Source organism: Mastigoproctus giganteus, chromosome 14 (genome assembly GCF_048544385.1).
Source record: "Mastigoproctus giganteus isolate SK-2022 chromosome 14, ASM4854438v1, whole genome shotgun sequence".
Taxonomy (NCBI): Eukaryota; Metazoa; Arthropoda; class Arachnida; order Uropygi; family Thelyphonidae; genus Mastigoproctus; species Mastigoproctus giganteus.
Genome location: NC_143588.1, coordinates 17,564,601 through 17,583,200, shown reverse-complemented (window position 1 = coordinate 17,583,200; position 18,600 = coordinate 17,564,601). Strand labels below are relative to the sequence as shown.

Here is an 18,600-nt window from a genome sequence, read left to right as displayed (position 1 = left end):
TATCTGTTGATATTGATCTCGTGGTCCTTTAATTTTTCAGTGTTTTTACAATTAATGTGCTTTGAACTTAGACAGAAACAATAATTTATTTCGGTGAATTTGTATAATTACAAAATATTAACATTAAAATCATTGTCTATTGATTTTAATTTTAATACATTTTTATTAGTAAAGAATATAACCGTCCCACCTATCAATACATAAACATGTAGTCACGTTCTTTCTTAATAAAAAGAAGACTACCAGTTTCAATTAAAATATTCGACTGTAGCCCTGCTTTTTCGATGATTTCCAATAAAGTAAAATTAAAATCTTTTGAGTAGCGATTCTGGAAAAAAATATATCTCTCTCTTGCATTATGTACATTAAATCTATAAGCTAATCAAAATGTAATTCCTTTATTTCGGATTGTACAAAGAATTCTAAATAAATAAATAAATACGACTCGACACAATAGATTTTTAAACAGCTTGTAAAGAATACTAATTTCAGTTGCCCTTTAACTCATATAAAACACATTTAATTGAATTTGAACAGTTAGTAACGAGTTGGTCGTTGTTTTCATGTACGGGGTGAGCCAAAAGTTTCAGCTGATGTTATTAGCGATTCTCTAACTGGGGGAAACACAGACAATTCAAATGAAACGTCTGCTAATAAATATTTATTCCCCAAAGTAATCCTTCGCGTGTCGTATCAAAATCCTCTGTGTGTTTGAGTGAAAATAACTATCAATGGAAACATGTCAGTGGGTGTGACCATTAATAGTAATGTAGGAGTGGGATGTGGATTAAACAAACTTGACACTATTCTAAAAAAATCAGACTAAGCAAAATGATAAGTTCCCCTTAATCTACTTTCCTTCTCCTACTAACAAGATCTATATTCCTTATTAATGTATAATCTATTTGTGGTTTGACACTGTCAGTTAATGGCTAACGTGTTTATTTGCTCTTGCTCGTGGAACTTAAGATTAGAAAATCTATCAGCAAAATCACTCATTGTCTCTAAACCTTTGGAGTAAAGCGCAGTTATCACTCAGTGAAGTTAATGACTTAATTTCTCTGCTCAGGCAAATCGTAATTCCATCAACGTTGCCAGTTTGAACACAATTCTGTACTCTGACTATTTTATCTAACAAAAATTTACTTCTTAAGTTCGATTGCATTAAATTACAATGTTAAATAATGTCACAACGCCTTAAATTATAATGTATTTACTAAACTTTACTACCATAACTAATTATAATTATTAATATTAGTTATATTAATTATCTTTAATTAAATTTGTTTAATCTTTCCGGAATTAAAGCTACTTTTGTATTATATCGATATATCGTTGGTGGGTGAATACATCAACTTATTGGGAAGTTACTGTTAACCCCTGACCTCCTAAAAACAAACAAACCGACTATAAAAATGTGTAATCACATACAGAACTACAGAACTACTAGTCCGATCTTAATTAAAAGTCAGATGGGAGACTAGTAATCTTCTTTTAGTGTGTGAGAAGCTTTCTACATATTTATCTAAACTGGTCTATCAGGCAGCGATAAGAAAAATCTCTCCAATAGAAGCATGACAAGGATACAAAAAAAAGTGACCTCTGCACTCAAACAGCGTTTCCTAAACTGGTGTTTGCCATTATCAACAGCTCTTGACCCCCTTTTGCAGGTGGGCCTCTTCGGATGACCAATACCTCATTAAATGTATTATTTTGACCACGTCCGTAAAAGAAGACAGTTGAAGTTCTTACTTTTGCTTTACGTCATCCGCACGTCACCCAGAATCTGTGGCGGAAGGAAAGTTCAAGAAACACATCGTCACTTTGCCTCGAGATAAGGAAAGAAAATCCTCATTACAGCTGTCACTCTATTCCGATCGTCAAACTTTTCCCCTTTACCTCAAAGTACGATAAAACCTCCTCCGAATGGAACCAACACATCGGCTGGCCACCTTAGGTACGACACTTATCAGGGGCCCTCGCCTGACGCGTGTGTGTGTGCTAGTTTAATAGACAAGCGCATCGGGCGTGTAGGTTTTGAACAGGTCCGAAAGACTATTCGCAGACTTTCAAGTGCAACGCCACAAAAAAAGAAAAAAAAAAAAGGCTAGATAAACTGTTGTAACGGGCGGTTGGTCGAACCCTCCCCTTAGTGCCCCGAAAACTCAAGGACAAAGGTTCTTTTCCCCCATATAGGTACATAAGTGAAGAGACAGGAATAAAAAAAAAAACAAAGTACGACTTTAATCTATCGTGAGATGAATAAAAAAAAAAAAAAAAAAATGCAGCACAACAAATCAAATAAAAGTCACGACAACCTCTTCGTTGCACCATTCCGACTACGAACTTTTAACGATAGAATCAGATTATCAGGCAGGGAATCATGCATTTTAAACAGCATGACATGCATAATAATGACAATTAATTATCTCGGCGATACTAAGTTGCGGACGATGTTATTTCGAGGGGGGAGAATATCATTAATTTGGCAGGCAGACAATTACTTCAACTTAATCTTATGAATCTATAATGTTAGCAGAGGAGTTTTCATTATTACAACAGAGACACTTTTGTACGCTAAAGAATACGCATCACGTTTAAACTTATGTTTTGAATGCATAATTTCAAGGATAATATGTCAGGGCAAGGCAAATTTATGGCGTTTTTCACTAAAAAAATGTACTGAAGGGTAGTCGGAATGAATAAAACATTGCAAAACTAGATACGTTTCACAGACACTGTTAAATGTCTGTTATCAACTAGAGTTTTATGACTGTCTTAGGAGATTCATGCCGTGCTTTCTTTCTAGATGTTTATAAATTTAACTATATATATATATATTCATACACACACACGTGGATATAGAAAAAGTGTCACGAAATAAACTGCAGAAAAGGTCGTGGAACACCGCAGATTGGTAGCCAAGCTGTTTTTTGCATCTCAGTCAACCAGACAGTTTAAATCATTTATAAATTCTGATTATAAATGCTTGATATTGCCAGTATTGTTTGATATCAGTCCCAGAGTAGCTTATAATGGAGATTACACTCGGCACTGAAATAGTCTGTCCTGATATCGGCTAACTCACCCCATAGGTTTCTCTCTTTGGAGAGTATTATTCCCGGTTTTTCATCCCGAAAAGAGAAAAGCAATCCAATTCTATCACAAATAAAAATGCGTGTACAAAAGGCCTCTGAGATGTTGTTATTCCAACAACGGCGATTTATTTCAATAAAACGCCCCTTCCAGTTGAGTACGCAGAACTAAATTTAATACCAAAGTTCTTGGTAGATTTTTCATTTATATTTTATGTCATTTATCCTTGAAGAAGGCGCTGTACTAGATGAAACATGCGCAAATTAATCGACGTTTGGAAAATATCTTTGTCTTCACAAAAGCCGTGCACTTTTCCACAAGAAGTTCCTCTGGAAGATTTTATTAATTTATAAAATCACAGCTAGATTTAAATTACAATAACCTCATTCGTCTGTGATTTTCGAGAAACTCAATATTTATTCAAATTATCCACGATGTATGTTTTCGTTTTTTTTAAATTTTAATAATCGATTAAAAAGCCAATGAAATTGTATACTTAAAATAATAAATAAAGGGAAGGTTTCCTAGGTCTCGGCTCGACCAGGTTAATTATTAATATTTCTCAAAGTTGTGGTTTTCCAAAGAAAGAAATCATCTCTTAAGTTGCTAGCGTCGGCAGCCTTGAGCTTTATTGACATGTATCTTGGTTTATTCAATGTAGATTGGTAGTGACCCGAATGATTACTTGAAATATCTTCACATTCAAACGCTGTATCTTAACTCCGTAGATAAATGACATCGCCTTAGACAACTCTGTTATTTCGCGTTGTCATAGTAATAACACCAAGTATCGGAGGTACTACAAGTTTACTGATGCCAGTGATAAGGGCCAGATAAACAGCCACCAACAAGGTGCTTGTTATCGGGGCTCCCACCTGAATGGCTGCGCAGATAAAATCCTCTGTCTCCAAACTGTCCGCTATCAACCGAATTATTTGCAAGGAGAGACTGGACGTATCAATGTTCCTACGACACTCATTAGAACTACAGATGTTTTCTTTGATTAATGGAATGAAAGCACACACATACACAGCTGAGAGGAGTCGTCCCTACAGACAAGTGACATTGTCCCCCCCTTCCCCCAAAGGGAAACAGCTAGTTGGAGCCTTGAGCTTGCAACAATACTCTGGGAACTTATACCGATTAACTCCCAAACAATTTCTGGGTACCAACTTACATGATAAATGAAATATTTTCGTTTTATGCTTAGTAACCTTTAATTATCGAAACTTTTCCTAAGGCTAAACAACCTTCCAAACATGCAAAAAAAAAAAAGAGCCTTTGCAACAACAACAACAACAAAATAATGAACAGTAATAACACAAATATTAATATAAGTTAATAAATTTTAGTTATAGATTTTTTATTTTTATTTTAAAGTTAATAAAATTTAACTTTATTGTAATTATAACCTTTATGATGAGATTCGAATCCGAGCCTGCTAAGGCTCGGGTTCGAATCCCATCAATGACCCGAGATACTTTTATGGGTTTTCTTCACTTGGCTCTGAGTTAAGTCTCAAGGGATATCAATGTCTTCCCCCCCACGGGAAAAAATGTAAAAATTATTTGAATAAAATTATGTTTCGGGGATTAACGCACGCTTATAAGCAGCCGCCTGAAATTCTACTATTGCAAATACGGCCTCATTATCTCCTGATTTCTCCAGGACTTTTGACCCACTTTGAAATCGAGCAGTAATCAGCAAAGATATTCATTTGGTGTAGGTGTCAAAACGGGACCTTTTGTTGCGAACCTCCGCTTATCTTCGGCGTCGACTCAGCAAGTTAAAAGTGCACGCCATTTAGCAGTACATTCTATTTACATATTTTTACCAACAAACTACTTAGCTCTACTGATCTTTATATGCTGATTTCGGCATTTAAATTCACTTGCGCAAATAAGCATTAAATCAGTTAATTTTGCTTTTTAAACATTTTCAACCTTCTGTTTATGAATGTTTTTTTGATTTAAGAGATATTTCAAAGCAGATATGGAGAATATCCAGACAGGTGCAGGTCCTTGTACAACGAGACTCTGAACTCATGCCAGAAGGAGGAAAAACTGTTAGATGGCAGCCAGGTGAAGGTGTCCAACGTACACGAGTAGGTAGTTCCGTCGCCACGAGCCTGCTAAGCTGCGAGGCGTTTACTTAGCTATCTTTGTCATGGCAACGGCAAGCCTGACACAAGCCCCCTGGTAGTGGTCTTCTTCATTTCAGTGTTCTATATAACAAGATGCCGTTGATCGTGTTATTGCTTCGCACCAACAAAATCATTTGTAGAAGGTTGAGTGTGGGTACCACTTGACCTCTGCAACCCAACAATGCAATCGCTATCTCTTTACCAAAGCGTGTTCGCGCGTTCTGCTAAAGCGCGTTCTTCACCAAATAATAACTATTAATAAATAATAATAGTTATTATTTATTCGCCGTATTTTCTCAGTTCCTATTAAATTAATTTTTAGCTATATATTTTTTATTTTTATTTTATTTTAAAATAAATAATAAAAATATTCTTTATTTTTAATATTTGTTCGAAATCTTTAAAAAACCTCACTTCATTTTAAGGTTTAACAGCACCACTCGGTTTTTTAACAGTGAAAATCGTTCATTTTTGTGAAAAATTAAGCCTTGTTCCTAATCTTGGAATTTTAAAGTGTTTTTTTTTTGTAATTTGCTCGTGATTGGATTCTTTTGAAATAAGAATGTATTAGGTTCAGTGTTTATATTTCAACGTATGTAAAACTTAATGATTCCACATAATGAATCTTTCACACAGTTAAGTTCTCAGCGATTGCAGTACTGGATTTGCCACTTGTCACTCGTTTGGAGAATTCTGAGTTCAAATCTCAATACAGCGTGGACGAATTCAATCAAGGCAGATCGCGGACGGAGAGAAAAGGGTTTCTCTAATTAGGTATAACGTGTTGTTTAGCCACCACAACGTGCAAGTCAGGCTGTGAACTTAAGTTATTTGTACAGGAATTTGGTCAGTTAGAGATTAAGACTTGCTTCTCAACGGGCAACGTGGGGTTCCATCAGGGGCCCTACGGCCAAATGCCAGGACACCCAACAGAACTCGACGCAAAACTACGTATTCAACACAGAACACTTTTCTGGCATTTACAGTAGTTCTGTATTTCTTCACAGTGGCGCAGATGTGGGAAACCACCGGGGGCGCCTGACCCTAATACTATGCACACTATGTATAGTCTGGACTGTTCACACCGTCACAATTTGAAGTCGATTGCTACTAAACTCGAAGGTCGTCGCTTGAACCACTTAATATAATTTGTGCGTCCAAAAATTGTGATTCATTTTGCATTTACTTTTTCGGCATCAAGAAGGCTCAAAGATCAAAAGTGAATACTGCTCGAAAAAGTTTCACGTGTTTGTCGGAAGTTCTTTGAACAGCCGAAAGCTTGTTTGGGGACATCTTCAATTTCGCTCGTCCACCATTATTGGTGACAATTTCAGCTCATGAGAACGTGATGGTAAGGCCGCCACAACATCACATGCTACGATTTTCCATTAATCTGTGGGTGTGTGTGGGCAGCTGGGATTTTGATTATTTCGGGAGCCATGCAGCAGAAATAATCAGAATCCCAATGGCATCTTCCTGCCGCCAGCCGTCCAATATCCAACCTTACGTTACTTCATCACTTAGGGGACTGTACCGCCTGCAAGCAGGAGGCATAGAAATCGCCTCCCTGAATATTCCAAGTGTGAAAAGCAAAAAATAAAGTCCCTATAAGCAACGAGAAAATTTCGCTGTAAGCCATCAAAGAGACCGTCCTCCTTGGCATGAGCTACCGTTAGCAGCTTCAAGTTTAGTTCTTTTTAAAATGAACTAAGAATTAATAATGAAAATTAAGTCACTGCTATATTCTTCACCAACAAAAGGTGTAATCGAAGCAAGTAGAAATTTAGCTTTGAAGGTTTAAATTGAATTTAATAAATTTAATATGATTTCTCACAATGCATTAGTATTACAAATTTGCGATTGTAGACTGTTTATCTCCTTTGGTCATTCAATGTACTTAAAATTATCAATGCTGACTCACTTCCTTCATTCTTACTTTATGGACTGGTTTATTATCTTTGTTATTAGGCAGTCCCTTAGAGTTTGCAAGAGCTGACCAAAGTTAAGTTTTTATATTTTTAATTTTCCATCCCAAGAAAGGCAGGAAAAAATGGAGACACAATAGAATACCAGATGAATATTTGCTTAGTCTATTTCGTTAAAAATAGGGGCACTGTTTCAGCCAGAGATAAACCCAAGTTATCTGTCTCTCCTGTCAACAATTTATACTCAAATAATTACAAAATGTAACTATTTGGGGCCCAACTGATAACGAATGTCAGCCATAAATCAGGCTTTTTGTACTGATAAGCAAAACCTGATTTTGGATTTATGCAATTAAAAATATCTCCTGATATTTATAATAATTATATTATAATAATATAGATTATAATAATTAGATTATAATCTACAATTTTACAATTAAACAATTACGTTAACAGTATTTTATCATTTTAAGGCACACCGTTGGAAAATTTTATTTTTCTTACTCGTTTCTGTTTCAAAATGTCCATATCAACACAGATTTGTCGATTTTGATATTTTGATCAATCGCGTGCGTTTTCTGTCTGCAAATTAGTTGCGAAAATTAAGTGATCTGGGCTGAACACCTTTTTGCTGGATGAAAGACCGCACTGTGTTTTGCGAAATATCTTAAGACCAAGGAGCTTGCAATAAAAAAAAAACTAAGTATCCTTTGAAGAGACTACTGAGTGACGTCCATTTTCAGCACGTGAGGAACAACACGTGGTTACATCGAACAAAGCAGCTCATGGGAGAATACGCCGAACTCGAAATTTTATGATAATTACCATCAAAATGACAACAGTACAATACTCCTTGAATTAATTTTCATAGATTTTTAAAGAAAACTAATTATCCACTTACTTTCATAGCGCTAATCATGATACTCCAGTGTGTGATGTGTGCCGAAAGCTGCAACCAAACCACCTGCAGATAAGAAAAGCAATAAAAGACGTTTTTGGTTTTCATATTACCACTGCAGCTCAGAGAATGTTGTGACACCTATTAAGTCATAATTCTTTGAGGAAAGAACCAGCGGAACAACGCGGGATGCATGTATTACGGCGTTACCTGAAGTCTTCAAGGGGGTCTGTTTCAGTCACGTGGAATCACGTGAATGGTTAAAAATTACTTAGTAAACACAGGAAGTTGCCGACTACGCGTCTCTTACGTCAGAATCGGATCCTGTACATTTAAGATAAAGCTCATTTAAGTGTTTTCAACGCAGTAACATTTGCTCATCGTCTTATAATGGTTAAAATATAATGTAAAATTCATTTCGTTCACCTTTGAATGATGACTAAATATGCGGGATGGGTTTCGCGCACGCGCAATTTATCTCGCCTTTCTCCAGCCCATTGAAAGAATTTGTAATTTAGACGCTGGTATTGCTTTGATTTAAGTGAGACTGTAAATCATATTCTTCAGAGAGTTATTAATGATTCTGTACATGCATTCCCCATTTCAATAACTGCCGGGTACAATCCTCTATAAATTAAGGGATATCTAACTGTTCCATTTGTGGAATACGTGCAGATGGCTTGGCATATTGATGCAGCTTTTTTTTTACCTCTTTTTTACACTCATTATTTTATTACATTGTGAGCTGTGACACTAAATTATCGCTGGGGCGGAGGCGAAGGTAGAAACTACATTACAATTTAAGATTTTGGAGTGTGCTGGGTTCACAACCAGCTAATACAATACGTAACTGTTGGGATTTGTTTAGTTAGACTATTCGAACTTTTCAGTATTCGATTTTAGGAACCAACTAGTCGGAAGTTGACTTATTGAATCCTCCCAACTTAAACTGAATTATCAAGATTGCTAAAATGCGTATTTATAAAACTAAGGTTGATTTCAAAATGTAACTTAATAAACTTTAAATACGGTTAATAAATACAAGCCCTGTACCCTCAGTCGGAGATCGGCTAAGTCTGTCAGTTAGTTTTGTACGTTTCCCTTTTCTCTACCCTTAAATCATAAGATGTGTAAATACGAGTAGAACCGGAATTATTTTCCCCGCAATATTTGAACTAAATGCAAAATCTGCCGAAAACAATTGTGATATTCAATATACGCGTGATGGATAAGCTGAATACTTGCTCTGAGTATTTTATATTGCACAGCTTTTATATTCCAGAGATATCCGTGTTATATAACTAAAAGAATATTTTAGTCTATATTCTTTCATCAGCTGAATAAACTCTCTCCAAAGCCAATTTATGATTAAAATGTTACAAATTACAATGCAGATAACTTGAGTGTCTAAAATATCTTAAAAAGTCGACACATGTTAACAGGATAGTGAAAGAGCTCGACCTGAGGCAATTTGGGCAAAATTTAAGTTTCAAAACTTACACATCGAAAATTGTCTCATCTACCTTCCTCCGCAACATACCTCAGACAAGTTTGGATTCCCACATAAGGATACCGTAGAACTTGCATCCGATATCTCCACATCCATAAAGGTAGATTTCAACGTGCCTCTTTGAGGGCAAAAAAATTGCAAAATCTGAGCTAGACACACTTGTACACATTTGGATTGGTTTAAGAAAATACTAATCCTACAAGAAGCAATCAAAATATACATTTACTGTACCATAACTTGTCAGGGACTGACTGAAAGAACATCTCCTAGCTTTGGTTTTTTTACGACCATAATCCAAACTCTTAAAAATATTACATGAAGATTGGATTACCCAAAGAAATTCTGTGACCTTCCAGAAAAATTTCGCACCAAATATATCAATAACGATAAACTACTCACCTTTTTAAGATCGTATAACTGGGAAGGTGTCTGTAAACTCTCACTTGAGGAAGCAGGAACCAACTTTCTACCCTATCTTACTTCCTAACTATCTTACAAGATTTGCTGAACTAAGTGTGCATCTAAGGTTTTTCGTTTTCCTTAAGGACCAACCACTAGTTCTCTACTGATCTGAAACGTGCCTTCCTGAAGAAGCAAAAAGCATTCCACAGATGTAAAAAAAAAAAAGAAGAAAAGACCAACGAGGCTCTCGATTTCATCGAGAGAGAAAGAGAAAAAGTTGCTAAAAATAAAAGGGTCTACATAGTTTAGAAACGCTTAAAAATGTAACAAAAGCAATTTTATAACAGAAATTATGCGAGTCCAAAAGGCGATTCACACATGAATTAATGAGCAGTTTCGATCATAGCCATCATATCTCCACGATGCCAATAGAAGATTCCCCATCACAATAACTGTATTTGATGTGATCTTCCTTAACATAAAAGTTATATTTGATTTCCCTTAATAAGTACTGTACTCTCTCTCTCTCTCTCTCTCTGACACATACCCAAAATAATAAAATCAGATAAAAAGTAAAGATCTGTCATGAAATATATACAGATTATCATAATCAGTTATGATGTATAAAGGGAAAGGAAACCATCGGAAATCCCTACAATAATAAGATCGCTTATGCTCACATTGGCAGTGGATATAATGACCACTCAGCCCTATTCAGATGATTTTTGAGCGGCTCGCTATTTTGTACTTAACTAATGACACGGCTTATTTGTATGTGAGGGCGCAGAGAATTATGGTAATATTCGTAATGAAGCAATCAAGCAAGGACACAAAAAAAAAAAGAAAAGAAAAAAAAGCAACCATAAAAGCAATTAAAATTATGCATCCTGTGGTGATGAAAAACCGGATAGTCTATTCTGGAACCATGTTTATATTGTACGCTTAAGTTTCACGCTATTAGATCTCACAAAAACATAGTTCGGTGCTGTTAATAACGCATTTAAAGTCATGACGTGTCCTGCAGCAAGCTCCCTAAATGTGTTGTGATGTTACTTCACATGCACAATCTGCCCATTGGTAAACTGTCCCTACATTACGCAAGCTTGTAATGTCTTCAAAGAAGAGAGGGTAATTTACCGAAAAAACACTCTGCATATGTGCATGGCCTGTTAAAAGTTGTGGAACCTGTTCTGCGAAGCCTGCCCACTCAAATGTAAAGAAAATAAAGAATACAACACAATTGGGGGCATGTTTATTATGTAAAGTAACAACGTAAGATTCCTATCCGGAAACAATTGAGTTGAAAAAATAGTGGTATAAGTGACAGAAATGTCCTCTACCATTAACTGAATTGTTATCTGTTGTTCCACCTCCTTTACTCTCCTTCTACACTGATATATATATATATATACACACACACAGACACACACACACACAAATGTATATTATGTAAATCAAAGTACGTACAAGTTTTTAAAGCTCTAGATGTATCGTTTATTGTAAACACAAACGTAAATGCATGTGTTGCTGAAAAAATCAAGAAAATAAAATATCTCGGAGTAACGGTAAATAGTTGAAGCACCAAGGGCCTAAGACACCACATAAACATGTCCAGTTTATGTATCAAACAGTCTTAAGTTTAATTCTTAAAAGCCACTCTCTTAATAAACCACGACACTGGCTTTTACAGTTAGCACTATTATACTCATCACCTGAAGTTTCTCGGAAATGAATGTCGCATCACTCCAACATCACCTGCCTTTCAGCTTCCACGGCTTTGAAGAGAAACCATCTCTTAAAGAACTAGTCACATGCCATAAGGTCGCCTTTGTCAGAATAAGTGAAAACTTCCACCACTCTCACAGCTGTTTAGGAAGGCCGTAGCAATTCTGAGAGTATTTTTGTACACGCATTAACGATAGATACTTAGATGGCAATGCCAGACGCTTCAGAGGATTGAAAGTACTGGTTCATTATGTTCTTGTCTTCTTGTGTTGTCTCCTTGTGTAAGGTGAGTCAATCACTAAAAATGTTAGAAAAATTAGACATGCGCAATAGTTCTTAATTCGCCGGCATATTTCTGTCAGTAAAATTTAGTGACTTATGCTGATGAAACCATCGTCAAAATTTATTGGAATTGAAAATAGAATGCTTATTATAAAATTTTAATAAACTACTATAACTGCTAACGTTATTTTTTTAACTGAGGAAATTCATTATTATTAGAATATTTGCATATATTATTCCAACCAATAATTACATCCATTGCCACGAAGCTAGAATAATTAATAATTAATTAAAAAATAAGAGCAGCGTGCTGAAAACGCATTTCAGTTAGATGGCGCTATTATCAGTGTTTCGCCTGCCAAGCAGACCACTTGTACAATTGAGGTAATTCGAATTTAAATGACTATATTAAGGATAAGAGCACTAGACCGGCGGAATAGTTAAACAAACAGCAATAAACGTAATCTCGTACAGTATAACAGACCCCAGTGAAGAAATAATGTTGAAGTTTGAGATTTTGTTATCTATTCTTAACGATAAGAAGTTTACATGCGCAGACACTCTTAAAAGATTCATCTGTTTTTTGTACACTGGTTGGAATTTTTATACCTTTCAAAGCAGCAATCAGTTGACTGTAATTTTAAAAGTATAAAGAGATTATTAGTACACGATTACCCAATTAAATGTAACCCAGTTTTCAATATAACAAAAATTTATTAAAATAGAATACTGAATTAATAAAAACTGTTACAGAATGTGCTAAAAGTGTCCACCCGCCAGTGTTGACAATGATTCTTTTTAGTGTATTTAATACAACAGTTGAAAAATGTGTCGCTTCAGTCTTATTTTATATCATAATGAAACTACTTTCTGCCATTAAAAAGAAGAATTATCTTTATTGTAACGTGTAATATATATTATCTTTATAAATATATATTGCTTATATGATATACGATAAATTGTATATGACATATAATTATGTACGACATACAACACACGTTTATACATTCATTGCCTTCTTATAATATCCCATCATTTGAGCAGGGTTTAACAACAAATATGGAAAAAACCTATAAAAAAGCCATGGGATCCTCGGAATATTAACAGTGTTGGACATGGCTGTGGTACGAAGCTGGAGCGGTAACTTTGAGCCTGCGTAAATCCCATTTGTGGAGCCAATACTCAGAAGCGTACACTAGTTTGATTATAGTGAGGTCTGCCGATGCCCATATTTTTCCTGCATACAATGTTGGGGGGGGGGGGGTAGACAATGGTGTGAACGTACCTGACCATGCCAGATCTGTCAGTTACCTGTTGCAAGTGTGCAGCCATCTAAGTCGAGCAGCTCTTGTGAGCAGCATGTCTACATGACCCGAATAAAGTTTTGGATCGAACACAACCCCTAGATCGGTGTAGCTTTAAACAAGGGAGATGAGACTCTTCCCTAAGATAGGCTGGATGATTGTTGAATGCTGTAGCTCGTTCCATATCTAATAAAAGAATTCGATCCAGTACAAACTAGTATCCAACAATTCAAAAAATCACATTATGAGTGACCTGTGGTTGTAGGGTTTTAGGCGCAGCAACTTAGGCCATGTTGCAACTTATATAATATGTCTGTAAATTTCTGTGTTCCGTGATGGATTTGCTGTTTGTTGAACAAAAAACCCGCGTTTCGGGGAACAGCTAAACTCCGTAGCCGAGTGGGCAGGAGCGGGAGTGCAGTAGCACACGCTCCTTGAGTAGTCCGGGGTTCAAGCCCCTGACTGCTGAATACGGTCGATCTGCCAACCCGCACTGGACCAGCGTGGCAGATTATGGTCCATTTCCCTCAGCATGAATTGTTGAGGAGGCTTCCATCCTGCAGTGGGTTGATAATGGCTGCACTTTACTTTTTTTACTTTTTTCGGGGAACAAAGCCATGCAACCATTGCACTACTGTGCTATCCACGAGAGCAGCCTTCGTGGATAGCACAGTTCGTATAATCACTGTCCACCCCACACCAGGTGAAAAAGACTCGGGTTCGAATCTCGTCGATGATGCGAGGAATTTTTTATAGCCCTTTTTCACAAACATGGCTGAGTTACTGGTCTTAGGCGATGATTGCATAGTTTTTTCTTCTGGAAACTCGGATTTTTCGTTCAGCAAATAGCAAATCGACCACAGAACACGCACACACAATTTATGGACAGTATACACGGAGAAATATGGCCTTAGCCGCTGATGCTTCAAAAACCCTACTACGAGAACAACAACAACCACGAGGACATGATTGATCTGACTTACCATAGATCTCCACAAAGTACGAAGTTCAAATCCGATTTATGAAAAGTTCTTTTAAAATTCGATTAAAATATTGACCATTTCTTCTAGCAAAAGTCTGTATTTAAAGATTAAGCTGTTTGAGGCTTCCAAGAAAGCGGTTAAAATTACTTTATTATTAAAATTATCGAAATCAGTTTATTCAGATAACTGAGAAGCATCCCTGGACAGCTTCAAAGCTACAAGGTGTTTTTTACCTATTAAGATAATTTCTCTTTTGTTATAACTGTTCAGTGCTCGAATCCTTTCACGAATCAATTTGCCCACATTTGATAAGCAAGCCCTCTCAAGTAGCACAGTGGATTATAATCACCGTCCTCTCACACCGGATGAAGAAGAGCCAAGTTCAAATCCCGTCAAGGACATGAGGAATTTTGATGGGGCTTTTTTAAAACATGCCTGAGTTAGTCTTAAGTGAGGATCGTATAGTTTTTCTCCCAGAAACTCAGGTTTTTTTCTTCCAGGAAAAACAACAAACGAACCAAAGGACACTCATTTACAGATATAATATGATTTCGCCTCATATCCTTAGTTTCTTTGGCGCTTAAGGCACACACGTATTTATTAAATGATATGTCTCATCTCTTGCGATAAATTTGAAAATTACTAATTCAAATGCGAAATCTATCGTTCATTATTAGACATTTAAATGGTAAGCAGGACAATTTTCCAATTAAAATTATTAAGAATATAAAACACGAACCATTTTTTAACTGCGTACATAAACTACGCAGATAGATAATGAGGCGAACAGATTGAAATAGGAAAATATATTTTGAAGTTAATTAAAACTCCATCAATATACTGAGCAATAACTAATGGACTTTAAATTGGGAATTTACGTCTTAAAAATGACCGAAATCATTCCTGTTAGCTAACAACCAAGAATGGCGTCATTTCATTCGTAATGAGAGAAATTTGCATTCACGGAATTCGACAAAAACTTTTTCTAATTTAAGCGATGATCTTCTGATTTAACTGAATTTAAAAAAAAAAGAAAAAAAAGTACAATTTGTTGCTGACTAACATAATTCCTGTTGCCACGCTGCTATTAAGAATAAATGCAAGGATTATCCTGTCCAGCGAGTCCACTCACAGACTTTGGCATAATGAGTTTATATCAAGGATGTTCGCGGATGCAGGGAAATAGTAAAAGAAGTTGTGGCACATGTTTGAAAGAGAGGAAATGCGGAAGCTTTTGCGGTGTATGTGCAATAGATTCCGTGGCACTCAATGCCTAATAGGTTTACAATGCAGTGGGTAAGGGAAGCCATGCATTATGTACACACCGCCTTGTGTAGTGGACCTATGCTCAGCGAATCCTGTTAGAGAAACCATTAGAAGTGTTCATTAAGGCCGATCACCGGGGAACAGAATCCCAAGCCGATATTTCTTCGAAATCAGCAACTTCTCAAAAAAGTAATTGGGCCTGTTACATAATACATTAGTGCAGAGTCCCTCAGTAACGGCCTGTACCAGATGTTGCCTCTCCCCCGTCACTACACTGAGATTTTATGGGGGAAGAGAGTGGGGAAAGCGGGTAGGGGGTTGTAATCGTTAAGCATCCTGATGACATGTGATGTTTATGACGTTCCCACTGCCTTCTTTTACTTTGGAGGCTGTTATTTCTGTTTACAACCTTTAGTGAAGTTTAAATTCTGTTTTTTTTTTCTTTCTTTCTTTCTTTCGGACTCCATTCGTTGTGCTGATTGAAATCCATGTTTGGTTGAGAAGCCGTACCAAACATAGCTGGAATTTTCTTTTCTTTCGTTTCAATCTATCGATCTGTTTTCTTATTAGAAAGATGTGAACGCCGCCACAAAGACAGAAATGCACCACACACACGCATTCAGAGAAAAAGAAAACACCAGGGTAGAGTGTTTTAGCAAATTTGTAATTAAAATTAATTCAAGTCGATTGGTGTTTTCATTTCTATACACTTAACAAAAAAGTGCTCTCCTTTAGGAAAAAAATCTGAGTATTTACTGGATATTTATCTCTATAAATGCAATATAAAATATAAAAATTTAACTGCATTTACCAAAAATGAATAGAGAACATTAAACAAAACTAGAAAATTAGGTTATTTAGTTTCCTAGCTTGAGAATTTAAATCTACTTTAGTAAATCTTCGAAATTCTTATATTTTATTGGTAAAAAATCTCTTCTGAATAGAGTTAAAATGCGAATGCCACTTTGATATTTGTCAAAATCATTAAAGTTTAAACAAAAAAAGTCACAGCCAATCAGAGTTCAAATATATATATTGTAATCGACCAGATCGAGAAATATTGAACAGCTGGAATAAAAACGAAAGAAAAGAATCCCAGTGTTTGACTAGCCCTGCTACATGCAAAGCAATGCCATGATTATAATATTGTCATATAACACTATTATAATCGCTGCCTTCTCGATGAAAGAACTTTTAAAAGCTTTTTCACAATGTGGCCAAGTTAGCCGGTCTCGTGACATAAAATGAATATTTTGCTTTTTTCTTTCAAAATTTTCTTTTAGTTAAATCCCACAATTAATCTACAATCACTCATCATGTCAAACAACAAATAAATAATAACGAACTCAAACTCCAACAGTACAAGGATGCTTATTAAACGTCAGTGATGGTAGTTGGATATTTCGATCTTTTTCCTTCCAACACGCGTAACAAGGAAAAGTATTCGCTCATCTACTGCGGAAGATAAAGAAGCAATTTAACCAAAGGTGCGGTACATTATTTTATCCAGACAGCTATGTAAGTGTGCTTAATTTAGAGTACTCTTTTGCTAGCACACTCACGTATCCATGCGCTCTTAATACGTGTATGCCCCAAAACGAATATCAAACTTCCTTGATAGAAGCAACAGAACCGCGCCCAAATATAAAGGCAAATTATGTGCAGGTGTGAAATTTACACCTGCGCATATTTAATTGGACCAGATAGTTCTTCGCAGATGAATGAAACCCGAGGCAGCGCATTCTCGATTTGTGACCACAAATGGTTGCGCGTTCCCTCTCCACTTAGAATTTCTGTTTTAAGCCAATTGAAACACACCGATGATCAGCAGTAAATCCATCGTTTGCGCAGATTTTAATGCGTAATTATTATTGCAGCGAGTAAATATTAAATTAAATGCGCAAACAGAAAACATCGTCATACAATGATGGCACTCTGAGATTTCGATTTACCGACAGAAATAATTTAAGAAAGGGAGAACGAAATAAGAAAAGCAAGAAAAGAAGAAAGAGAAATGACGCATTTGAGTGAACTTAATTTAAACAGTCTGTTGATAACCATATTTAATTAGACGAGTTTTGAAGGCGCAGTTACGGAGAAAACAGATCGGGAGAAGCAGGTTTGTGGCTGGTATCAGGTGAGCCAAACAGGAGCAAGAGGGCAGGCAGTTCGTGATCAAACACTAAGTGAGTTTTATCACTTTCCAACATCCCCTTAGCAATCAACGTCGTGTGCCCTGTATGTGTGTGTATATGTGTGTGAGCGCGCGCGCCCGCGCGTCAGGTCGACAGCCAGGAAGCCTTTCCTCCTCGTGCCACATCTGTTGATTAAACTGCGGGCCTTTCGAATGGCAAACCCCGTGGCATCTCGACACACCCCCGACTTACAGATATAGAAAAAGCCAGTATCTTCGCGAGGATTTTAATTCGAAACATACCAGCGCTCGGCCTCTCCGCCCCATTTGTGTCGCGAGAGTGTCGTTGCCATGGAAACGGCAGCCCGTGCCGCTCCAGATTTGAAGGAAGAGTGCCTAAATCACCTCTGTCCATTCACTGGCCGGCAGCGAGGGAAACAAACCGTCTGGTCATTTCTCTTGGATTAGAGTTTCTGGAGATTCTTAGAAACCTGCGTCTGCCGTACAGTTACCATGGTTACCGGCCAATGCTCCGCTTCGCCCGCTTTTTCTCTGCGTTACAGAACTTCAAGATTCACGTTTTTTTTTTTTTTTTATCATTCGGTCGTGACCCCCCTCACCTCCCCAGTCCCCTTCTGTATAGGGGCTCCCTCACATTTTACAGAATTGCTGAAAAGAATGTTGGGGTGGGGGGAGGAGTGGAGGTTATTGTTTTCGTCATATGAAACGAAGAATGTAGTGATACATTGAGAAGTCAAAAACTTGATTTCAGCTGCTGTCGCTTCATATTTTAAATGACAAGATTCACTGCCCTTTCCCCTTAATGTAAGCCATTTTATGAAGTGAACATAGCTTTAAAAATGCAGTGGATCAATAATTTTGTGCTCTCCTTATGGGGTACGAACGCACACTAACGAATATCAAAAGTTATC

The 18,600-nt window shown here is 36.7% G+C and overlaps 1 protein-coding gene across 3 annotated transcripts in view; it reads right to left on the bottom strand.

Moving 5' to 3' along the window:
• LOC150074998 (uncharacterized) overlaps positions 1–8,192 on the bottom strand; it is a 381,296-nt gene extending 373,104 nt beyond the window's left edge. For all 3 annotated transcript variants that reach the window (XM_090388218.1, XM_090388219.1, XM_090388221.1), the window contains exon 1: positions 8,066–8,192. The gene's annotated coding sequence lies outside the window, so the exon portion shown is untranslated. The remainder of the gene's footprint in view (positions 1–8,065) is intronic.
• Between the last annotated feature and the right edge of the window lie 10,408 nt (positions 8,193–18,600).